We start from the raw sequence: 10,386 nt of genomic DNA on the forward strand, positions 1-10,386 counted from the left end.
TTATTGATTCTCCTAGAATAAAACCGAAGAGCCTATCACAAACCCACCGAACGCGTCTTAAAATTGAGGGTAGAGGGTCCCTGTATTAAGGGGTTTTTCGGAATATGTTTACAAAAATGAATAGGCAGTAGCCGGAAATTGTCAAGAGGTGGTCCCGAAGGAATTGACCTCCAAGCGGAGATGTGAAAACCGTGCCGAAAGCTGAATGGCACCTGGGTGAGTTGTCTAGAAAGGTGACTCTGGAATACCGGGAGACCTCTTCGAGTACCAAATATAGTTGTAGTATGTGCGGTGCAAAACAACAGAACGTGCAGGGCTTCCGGCAATGGGTCGGCCAACAATGCTGACCACTCTAAAGCTAGGGGAGCCAATGAAGATGGATTAAATTCGTTGGATCGACGGAATCTTGGGAGCTTTAGGTGCACGGAGCGATTAAATTGCGATTTGCTAGAGTGCGACGATACGAGTGTGGCCCCTGAACGGGGTTACATGACATGACTTCATTATCTGTGGTGCGAGAAACACCCGGAGCTATCGCACTTTTCGCATCAACGTCTACGAAACCATGCCTAACTACTCCAAAAAGGGGCTATGTAAGCGAAACGCCTAATCTACCACAGCCAGAACAAGCCGACAACAAAGAAAGAGAGGCGACACTAAGACCAACCGCGGACAGTCATCCTTAAGAGGAAGAGCTGAAATTGATGCCGAGCTTCGTAGACATTTTTCCGAAAAATCCGACCTCTGGACTATCAGTTGTTGAGTGTATAATGCAGCGAGAGCTTTGGCCGATGCGAACCGTAAAGCAAAACCAACGATGGATAATAAAAGCAAAAGACGAGTGCATCAACTCACAATAAAGATAAGCTGGGCAAGGCAGTACGCGTCCCGAATTCAGTGGGTAGTTGACAATATCACATCTGGCAGAAATTCTACTGCCAAGGTTCGAAAAATCGAGCGCGAACTTCGGACCCGTTATCAAACACTGAACAAGTCAAAGATTCTGACATATATCAGCATATTGTTGATAGAGTGTGAATACTATCTGTAGCTCAGAGAAGCCTAGAGCTGAGCTAAATTCGGGAGTAGTTGGTGGAAGGGCGCACAATACTCCTGTAGAAAATAGGAAACTTAGCTGACCGAAAGAACTACAGGCCAACCACCTGTCTGAACACACTGTATAAGATATTCACAGCTATCCTAAATAATAGGATTATTCGGGCAATTGAACCAGTCTAGCAAGAAACGTATGAACAAAGCGGCTCAAAGAAAGGTGTAGCAGGATGTCGGGAGAACCTACTCGTCGACAGCCGTGTCTGCAAAGATGCAGTATCTTACCAGCGTGACCTATCGATGGCCTAGATTAAGTACCGGAAAGCTTTCGATTCGATCTTCCACAAACTTATCATCTGTTTTTTGGAAAGCTTAAAGGTGCATCCGTAAATCGTGATGTACATAAAGAGGTTGATGCCGCTTTGGAAAACCAGATTTACTATCTTATCTAGAAAAAATCTTGTAAAAAATAACAAGGTCACCTTTCAGAGAGATGTCTTTCGGGGCGACACCATGAGCCCATTTCTCCAGCACTTCGCAATTCCGACAGGTACTTTTTCGTCAAACCTGCAGATCGAAAGTACAAGGTCTCGCATGTATTTTACATGGACGATCTTAAGATTTATGCTGAAAACAAAGAGCAACTACATTTAGCTGTGGGGATTGTCGAACGATATACTAAGGAAATAGGAATGGAATTTGGGTTAGACAAATGCGCCAAGGTTTATTTGAAGAGAGGAAAATTTTTTGGCATCTCTGAAGACCCTGAGCTCGTCGATAGAAGCGCTATGCGACACGTTTGCGCTGGAGACACTTATACATACCTGAGCGTGCCATAGAGCCGCATTCAGGATATGACATCTATAAAGGATACTCTCCGAAGCAGATACAAACGTCTCATTCAGCAGATTTGGTCTTTCGAACTGTCGGCGAGAAACAAAGTATCTGTAACGAACATGCTTGCCGTCTTAGCAGTACTCTATTTATTTGGAGTGGTTCCATGGACGAAGAACGAACTCAAGTGAGCAAAATGAATAAAATCTTATGTATCTCGAGTACTCACTCCTGAGAGCACGGATTAAGCAAGGAAAAGAAAAAAACTTCCGTGAACAGCTCCTCGATAAGAGGACGCACGGCATCTTCAACAGAAATCTGGAAGATCAGTAATTTTCACCTTAACATACTGTCTCGACATTTTGAGCCAAGAAATTCTCGAGGCTAGCTTCAAGGCGTGCCATGCACACCCCGAGCATTTAGCACACATACTATTTACTTGTCCAACTTATGCGGGAACAACCTACATCCAAATGCGTAATGCGGCATTAGGAGTTCATTATTACTATCTCTATCACTCCTGCAACATTAACCTTAATATCCCTACTCTAAATGATCCTAGGGAAAAAGAGTTAATTTTCAAGAAGAAGTACCGCATATACTAGAACTTTATATTCTTAGCAATGCTTTCTGTTGCACACTCGAGGCCTGATATGGTTCTTCTTGACTTCGAGAAGCGAACCATTCTTACTATCGGATTCTCGGCACCAGCTAAAGAAAACATCATAGCCAAGAAGAATGAAAAGAAAGAGAGGTATAGAGACATTATAAGGGAGTTGCGATGATTATACCCGGATTATTCTGTTAAACTAATCGTCCTTATCATCGGCGCCCTTTGAGATGCTAAGCTTTCACTCGTTAGTAGCCTGAAAAGCATCGCTGTGTGTCAACAACATGCTAAAACTTTTTGCTGGATCGTCGTATTGATTTCGTTACAGACTGTAACCACCTCGAATGGTCCTATCGATAGCATGAGAACGCACGCGTTCGACTAGATGATACTTAACTAAAAATTTAAACAATAAAAATCTATCCGAGAAGTTAGCGCTAGAATGTTTCAGCTCGTAGAATTGAGCAAGATGAAGCTAGGAGTTAGCCAAAACTAAAAGATGCTCGCTCACTCCATCGAATCATAAAAGTGCTATCTCGGGCGAGAAAAGCATAAAGATAGAATAGGTAGATAGCCTGAGATAGATCTTTCATGACTTGATGAAGCGAACGAGCACCTTTTAGTTTTGGCCAACTTCTAGCTTCATCTTGCTCAATTCTGCGAGCTGAAACTTTCTAGCGCTAACTTCTCGGATAGATTTTTATTGTTTATATTTTTGGTTACTTACCATCAAGTCGTGTCATGTGCGTTGACATCCTATCCTATCCTTGAAAATTGACGAGTCGTCGATTTTTTGCACAAACAAATTTAAAAAACCCCACTGTGCGACGTATCTTACGGTCGTGAGACGTGGTAATGCCTGAAATTTTACCGCGATTTCGCTGAAGGGGGGGCATACTGCTGTTCTTTTTCAAAAATAGAATAAGAACTATATATTGATCTGAAATTTTAGTTCGAAAAACACCAGGTGAATGTTTATTTAATTGAACACAAATTTACTGAAATATGAGGTAATCGGATGTACGAGTATATTCGATATGAAGCATACCTACCCTCCACTGATTCCATTTGCCTTATAACAATAAGAATGCCATTCTTCATTTAAACTCGTATTATAATAAAAACCGAACCAGTGCATTTGACACTGGTTGAATCAGTGATTTTCCGATTTCGAGTGATACTGCATACCTTCATTTATTTTTGAAAATGTATTGTTTTTGAAAGATGATGAGAAATGTTTCAGGCAAAAGTTTTAGGGTGTTGGACGAGTATCTGAATGATGGCCTTGAGGCTGGCCGGATCCACATACTACCTTTTTTTTTAGATTGATGAGACCCTTAATGGAGTTTGCCTTAGCGGGCCGGATCCACATTAGTCTTATTTTGTGGACTAATGAGGTCTACGATGGATCTCGCCTTAGTCGACCGGATTTAGATACAATGTCTAACTATTTTTTAACGCATATTTTCGCATATTAGCCGTATAGACATTGTTTGAGTTTACACGACCCTGGAGTGACCCCGAAGGTCATCGCGTCACATGACCTTGGTGCATATCTGAACGTATAATTTTCCGTTGTTACGATTGGTGTTGGAAAAAATAGAGTTTTCTATTTGAAAAATAAAAGTTGAACTTGGAATAACCTTGAAGTTCAACCCTAAGGTCAGCTTCAAGATCACCCTTCTAATTCTCCTCTAAAACCCTGAAACTTTTATCTCAAACATTTCTTTCGAAAACGCATTTTTTCGCTGATAGGGTAGGGGGTCCGATACTTTTTTATCACCCTGTATAATCCACGAGCTATGCCACCATGTTCTATTCGTGCAAATTTGGCATTATCTTTTATTAGAAGAGTCGTAGGAAGTCTAGCTTCCAAATGGCTATGGGGTCCAGTTAGGAGATTCTTTGTATATTGTTTGTTTGCCTTCTTTGCTCTAAAACCAGTCTAGTCAGATTTTTGGCCAACTGAAATATCAATAATGTGATTTTGTTTACTTTTTTTAACCGCAATCATAATACTTTCCATAAAGTTTATATTCGTCGGAGAAAGTTTTCTATGACCTACTTTCTGGTCAGGTACCTGCGAGCTTGGGCAGACCATCCTTTTTTTTCAGGCGTCCTTTGTTGGAAAATGGGAACAAATTTGAGTTTTAAAAATTCTTAATTTTGCAACCAGTAATTTGAGAGTGATATATTTGGAATCTATGTATTTTTCCGAATCCAAAGACATGTAATTTGTATATAAAGGTTGAAAATTTGATAAGTATTCAGTATTAAATTGAATATTAAACTGAACTTTCTTGATATTACACTCCGTCAAATATTCATCTTTTGTAGGTAAGTAATATATGATTCGAATCGAAAAATTTCGTAGATGCTGATTATAATATTTTTAAATCGCTAGATAAAAAATTTAAAGTTTTTAAAGTTTCTTACTTTGACATGCCTGTAGACAAAAGACCCCTCCTGGAGTAAGCTCACTCACACTGAGGTCCATGAATATACCGAAAAATAGTAGAAAAAATTAAGTTGGGGCTGGCCTGACCATACCTGAAAACTGAGCAAAAAGTTTGCCGACCACTGCTCTAGAGGGCCTATCTCAACTCCTTTCTCTCAATTTGTCTCTCCAGCTCCTACTGTACCAACACGACAGATAGCACGTGATTGGTTGGCTTTTTGTGTGTGTGCACGGACGGCTCGTGCGTGAGCCGTTTCCAGCATACTGCAATCGTATTTTCTTGTACGAACACCTTAAGGACTCTCTAGAGAAGTACGCGACAATCTTTAACTGAAGACGGATTGGTCGAGGCACCATCCGAGATAAATGCGCTCGGAAGCTGTTAGTAGGTACGTAGGTATAGCTGTAACAGCTGTTGTAGTGTTGTTCAAACGGAGTGCGTGCGCAAGCTGGACGACTTTCTATTACGGAACGTTTCTGAGGGCTAGTGGTGAGGGAACATTGTGACTAGGTTGACAGCTATCTACAGGACTATTTTTCTGAGGTTGGGGGTGGCCCATATGAGGTAACCGGGCTCGCTGCTCACTGCGGAGCAGTTTGAGCTCTTCAAGTCGGTCGTCTGGACGTCGCTAAGAATGTCCCAATATCAGTGGCGAAATTTGCTAACGTTTTTGTGCAAGGGAGGGACATTCATATTTGTCGCATGCAAACTAGCGGCTAAAGCTTGGCTGCAAAATATAGTGGACGCAACAAGGTCCTGGTGAGGTACAGATCTGAAAATGGGTATGGCTGAATGACTTCAAAAGATGATAAAAGCTACGGGGGGAATACCAGTTAAACTGCAGTTTGCGTTCCTTCGGAGCCTGAAGGGTTTAAACTCCTCACTAAAGACATCGTCCTGGCGAATCGTCAAGTATGATCAGCCTCAAGGAGAGAACGCAATGGGAGGTCCCAAAAAACTTATAGTTGTACAGATTCCTGAGACATAAAAGAAGATTATTGCGGTCCTTATCAACAAGCTCTTTTACATCCTTAGACAGGTCAATCTTAGGGTATTCGGTTAGCTACAGAAACAGCCTGTGGATACAAAGGAAGTTTGGGGCAGATCAAATGACTGATTTCGGGCTTTTCCCTAGATTAACTTGCATTACAGTAAAGGTGCCTCTATGGATCTGCAAACCGGCTTGACTATGAGACACACAGGTATCTCACTAATCTAGGAACATTGAAGGTGGACAGGGAAAGATATATGAGAACGAAAGGAGTGCAGATGAAGTGAGAAGAATGCACCAGAAAGGAAGGAAGATATATGAGTTGATTTAAACGAATGGCATGGAGAAAGAGAAGCCGCAAGGAGAGGAGATAATAAGAGAGTCAAGGTTTAACGGGAACTATGTGTGGATTATGCCAAGGAAGAGAGAGCAATATTTGTGTGAGAAAGGAGAGCAAGGAAGTTAGGAACTTATAGCGAGAATAATATGCGGTTGCATGGAGAATTATAATAGGTTCTGGCTCTCTAGAGAGAAGAGAATGTGTGAACTGTGCGGGAAAGGTGTTGCAAAAGTTGAGCACTGGTTGGCTGAGTTTGATGAGGTGGAAAGAAGTGGGATAATCATGGAGGTATTGTTGCATAAAAGGGGGTGTTGGGTAGTATTTGGAAAAAGAGAAGGAAGGAGGAAGAGGAATGGAGAAGAAAAGATTGTAAATAGGAAAGGATGTAGATGTAAGAAAACTGTAAATATTGTAAATAGTAGTTAAGTATCAGGTATGTCGTGAAACATGGTTGTAATAAAATTCTGTAAAAAATGGAAGTGTAAGCAAGTCAAGAAGGCCAAAAAATAAACGTTTCTCTATATATCACTAATATAGGAACCTTCGTTAGTTCGTGAGACCATAAGAGAATTATGGGGTCCTGCATACTGGAAAAGGGATTCAATGTTAACTTGCTGCTAGAACTATGGTCGAGTGATCTGATGGTGATTGCCACAAATCATAATGGAATTGGAAATCTAGTCACAGAATCGGCCTTCTGAACATATGATATTGAAACCAACCTATCAAAGGAAGTACATATACTGCTGGAATACTTGAAGTTCAGGGATCTCCCAATTCTATTGGGATACGATGCTAACTCCCACCTAAGGTGACCACCCGTCCACATTTTGTTGAATATGTGTTGGAAATAAGGCATTATTTCTACACCTAATTAAGAAAGTACGCTGTTCCTTAAGAATAACTAATTTTCTATTGGTGTGTAACCAATCTCCAATTTGTTGTCTTGTGACGGTGCCATACCTCTCAAGGATTTAAGATAAATAACCCATGTTGTCCAAAACGTTGTTGACTTGTTAATTGTAAAATGATTTGATGAAACAAATCAAACCTTTCTTCGACCGTTGATATTTATTGATTTCAAATCGTAGATTTCAAATTATTTATGTCATACGGTCCAATCGTAAATCGAAAAAATAAATATGAGTCAAAAAAACATGTTCTTCGAAACTCAGATATTTATTTATTAGAAAAAACTCCTTTTGAAACTTCCTGACGTTTCCTGAAACGTCTAAACGTGAAATCTACGATTTGAAATCAATAAATATCAACGGTCGAAGAAAGGTTTGATTTGTTTCATCAAATCATTTTACAAGTTAAATTTCCTCGAGATATCTTTTTGATACACCTATATAATAAAAATGAATTAAAATGAATTTTAAAGGCTGCTAAAATTCCAGTTTGGAAATCAAATCCAGAGTTAGCGATTTCGAAAATAGAATAATTTTAAAAAAATGGAATAACAATTCTGGGCTAAATTATCTTTTCTAGATAAATTTTTTAAACAATCTTTTAACCAAAGAGTCTCTAATTTAGTTTAATGGTTGAACAAACCAAATTTTGAGTTAAATTCCAGGGAAAACATTTTCTAAAATACAAAAAAATCCCTAATTAATTGATTAATTAAAATTCAGGCAAGTTACTTTTCCTCGTGTTATTTTTTTGATGCACCTATATCATAAAAGTGAATAAGAATAGATTTTGAAGGCTGATCAAATGCCAGTTTCGAAATCAAATCCAGAGATAGCAATTTCGAAAATAGAATAATTTCTAAAAAAATGGAATAACAATTCTGGACTGAATGATCTTGTCTAGATAAATTTTTTAAACAATCCTATCAACAACGAGTCTCTAATTTATTTTAATGGTTTATCAAATCAAATGTTGAGGTGAAGTCCAGGGAAAACATTTTCTAAAATACAAAAAAAAATCCCTCAATATTTTATTAATTAAAATTCACGCAAGTTAAATTTCCTCGAGATATCGTTTTGAGACACTTATATCATCCGAATGACCCAGAATTAATTTTAGGCTGATCAATCTCCATTTTTGGGATAAGGTCCTACGATAACGGTTTTCCAATAATGTTCATTGAAATGAACCAGCTGAAATGCACGAAATCCATCTGCATTTCCAGATGTGAATTTATCTATGATCGATCTGTGAAAAAAAAACAATAGAAATTAGTTATTAATTTCAGAAATAATGTGTTACTGATTAAAGTTATTGATAATTAATGATTGTAAATTATTATTAGGTAATTATTTTTTAAATTATTACTTCCGACACTGTCAGTAATAAACATACAAACCACAAAACCTTTCTTTGGTAAAGAATAATCAATCGATAGGATAATAAACATACCGGGCCGATCTATCATCATTTCGAGGTTATGGCCGGTTTAACCTTTTTACAGAAATTGCTGTAAGTAATTGTAGGTAATTTCAATCAAAATTTTTTTCATGTAATATTTAATTCACTTTATTCAAAACAAATCCTGTCTGTTCATAATATACCATTTTTACGCCGGAAATATGTGTTAAACACAATTCACTCTTTGCCCGCCTGGTTCACGGAAGGAACCGAATGGAGCCTCTACAAAGTACCTGTAAAGATCCCATCGGGTGCCCATTGGGATCCTTTTTAAAAGACTCAAAAAAACAGCAAGATCAACTTTTAAACTGTTGAAATTTAGATTCCACGTTAAATTTTCTGTTAGAAACTCACGGAGTAATCGCAATACTTTTTTTTGCAGCGTTAAAAATTTAAAAAAATGTCTTTAACTTCTGCTGAAGGTGACTTCAAGAGTATCCATAATAGCTCAAGAAGTATGTTGCGCGCGAAGTTTAAAAATAAAATTCTCTCTCACTTGCATCGCACCGTTGTTGTCTGATGTTTCCTCTGTGTGGCGCTAGCATCCAGACAAAATTCTTAAAGTTACCGACGGAACGCTTATTATCTGCTACTAAAAGAAGATGCACTTGAAGGCGCCTACGGCCCATGTAAATGACAGGTATTTAAATATTTTTAAGTTTTTGACGCTGAAAGAAAAAGTATTGCGATTACTCCGTGAGTTTCTAATGTAAATTTAACGTAGAATTTGAATTTACACAATTTAAAAGTTGATTTTGCTGTTTTTTTTTTTAGTTTTTTAAAAATAAACCGAATGGGGACCCAATGGGGTCTTTACGGGTCCTTTGTAGAGGCTCTATTTGGTTCTTTCTCAGTCCACAAGTTGAACGCATCCACGAAAACTATGATAAACTTGATCCCAAAATGCACAGACTTGACCGAATGGCCGATCCGAATGCAACGTTAAAGGCGCCAAATATGATTAATTGATTTTCGAGAAGTAGGGCAAAAAGCTTTTAAAAATGAGGACAAAGTAGGGCACCAATTTATTTTAAAAAGAGAATGAAGTAGGATTTAACAGTGTAAAAAAGATGACAAAGTAGGACAGAAAAGCTTGAAAAAAGTGTACAAAGTAGAACAAAATAGTTGAAAGCAAGAAAAACTATGGCATAGTAGAATAAACAGGATGACATAAAAAAGAGAATTTTCAAACAAATTTTTCAAGTGCACGCGTAACATCTTACTTTTTCATTTTTGAACCCTGATGCATTTTAATCAATATCACACATGCACACATATATATTTTTCGTATAGTAGAAATCTTTATAAGTACCTTATCTTCTGAATTGACGAAGAAATCGTCAAATAGCGTCGAATGATAACATCTTTTACAAACAAAGGTCCAAAAGTGTGTTAAAAAATAAAAATTCATCATCTGAAAAATCCAGACAAAAACCCGGACAAATTAAAAAAGCCTGTAGTACAACTCACACAAGCCCTAAAATGAGGACATGTCCGGGGAAATCTGGACGGGTGGTCACCTTAGGTGGAAGTTAGCATCGTATCCCAATAGAATTGGGAGACCCCTGAACTTGAAGTATTCCAGCAGTATATGTACTTCCTTTGATGTGTGGAAGGGTTAGAAATTTTTCAGATTGATCCAGAATTCTCGTGCTATTTAAGTAAATAACACGTTCGTTCCGCAACACTGCTCCGACACAGGTTGCTGATCAATCTCTCTAGCAAT

This window comes from Belonocnema kinseyi, chromosome 8 (assembly GCF_010883055.1).
Source record: "Belonocnema kinseyi isolate 2016_QV_RU_SX_M_011 chromosome 8, B_treatae_v1, whole genome shotgun sequence".
In the NCBI taxonomy this organism is placed as follows: Eukaryota; Metazoa; Arthropoda; class Insecta; order Hymenoptera; family Cynipidae; genus Belonocnema; species Belonocnema kinseyi.